Here is a 1,683-nt window from a genome sequence, read left to right as displayed (position 1 = left end):
GGGGGGGAGGGGGGTCAATACTAAGACAAAATGTGTCCTTAACAGGTGGCTGGAGGAAGTGACCATAATAAGTAACTCTCCATCTGTGGCCTTTGTCATCACTGGGGCCCCCGGCACCAATAAACAGCAGTGGCCCCCGGGGTCCCCAGAGGGTGATGTCAGCCCGGCCAGGTTCTGTAGTCAGATGATGAGTTTAATGAGCTCTGCAATACAATGACTACATCTCACTGACGGGCCACCTAGGCGGGCGCCTTTGTTTTAGAGGGGCAGCTTCTGAGTGTGCACACAAGTCCACTCATATCTAAAGCCGACCATACTCCATGCAATCTGACTGTACAATCTCCTTTTAGATCTATAGCAGGGGTATCCATACTTCAGCCCTCCAGCTGCTGTGGAACTATAAGCCCCAGCATGTCCTCTCCTGTTATGACATCGCTATTGTAATAGGAATACATAGTAGACGTGTCTCTGATAATACAATCAAAGCTTACATGAAACAAATCCCTTCTATGTAGGGAGCGCTGCCTTCTGTCTGCCCATCACATCCCACACCTTCCTGGATCCCCGGCGTGCTCTGTGTCTCTTTCACTGGTGCTTGATGTGATGCAATCTCCATTTCTCCAGACCACATCTCCCATCATGCATTGCTTCCAGCCAGCAGTGATAAGGTCACATTGTTCAGACAATGAGTTGTAGTTCAGATGGCGGGCTCTGGCTGAGTGACGCGGTGTCAGTGCATGGAGGAAGTCCTTCCTATAGGGTGTCTTCAGTAAGTATGTTTACAATCTTCTGGATGGATCTTGTTATTAGGGGTGGGACAGAACTGATGGGAATTGAATAGAGAAATACAGATTTGCTGATTGGTTGCCATGAGCAGCTGCTCCAGATTATGTCTGCTCCAATTTTGCTAAGAGGCAACACTTTGTGGTCATCCTTTGTGGATACATTGTATATGTCGTGTGTATTCTCTGTGGATACATTGTATATGTCGTGTGTATTCTGTGTGGATACATTGTATATGTTGTGTGTATTCTGTGTGGATATGTTGTATATGTTGTGTGTATTCTCTGTAGATACATTGTATACTTTGTGTGAATTCTGTGTGGATACATTGTATATTTCCTGTTTATTCTCTGTAGATACATTGTATACTTTGTATGTATTCTGTGTGGATACATTGTATATGGCGTGTGTATTCTGTGTGGATACATTGTATATGTTGTGTGTATTCTCTGTGGATACATTGTATACTTCCTGTTTATTCTCTGTGGATACATTGTATACTTTGCGATGTTTTGATTTATTTTGTGACACTTTCTATATTTTGATACTTTGGGGAATCTGTTGCAGCCGATCTTCTTCTGTTTACAAACAAGTGACTTCTTTCAGCTTCAGATTTTTCTTTCTTTATATTGTTTATTTTTAGATATAGATTTTGTCAGCAGATTTATGGGCTTGGGTAGAAGAGTTTCTCTGCCGGCTATTATAGTTCAGCTTTTCTCAACCGGGGCACCTCTGATGTAAAAGATGTAAAAGGGGGGACTCTGGTGTAAAAGGGGGGACTCTGGTGTGAAAGAGGGACCCCTTAATATGAATGGGGACTTTTGATGTGAAGAGGGGCTCCTAATATGAGAGGGGGACTCTGATGTGAAGGCAAATCCATAAATCCATACATGATTCTTA

The 1,683-nt window shown here is 43.3% G+C and overlaps 1 protein-coding gene across 1 annotated transcript in view; it reads left to right on the top strand.

The window, feature by feature from the left end:
- Nucleotides 1-1,683, top strand: part of ROBO3 (roundabout guidance receptor 3) — a 136,753-nt gene that overhangs the window by 48,074 nt on the left and 86,996 nt on the right. The gene's annotated exons all lie outside the window — the stretch shown is intronic.

This window comes from Nanorana parkeri, unplaced genomic scaffold (assembly GCF_000935625.1).
Source record: "Nanorana parkeri isolate BGI_ZX_2015 unplaced genomic scaffold, ASM93562v1 scaffold802, whole genome shotgun sequence".
Lineage (NCBI taxonomy): Eukaryota > Metazoa > Chordata > Amphibia > Anura > Dicroglossidae > Nanorana > Nanorana parkeri.
The sequence above is the reverse complement of the archived record's forward strand: the minus strand, read 5'-3'. Positions and strand labels throughout refer to the sequence as shown.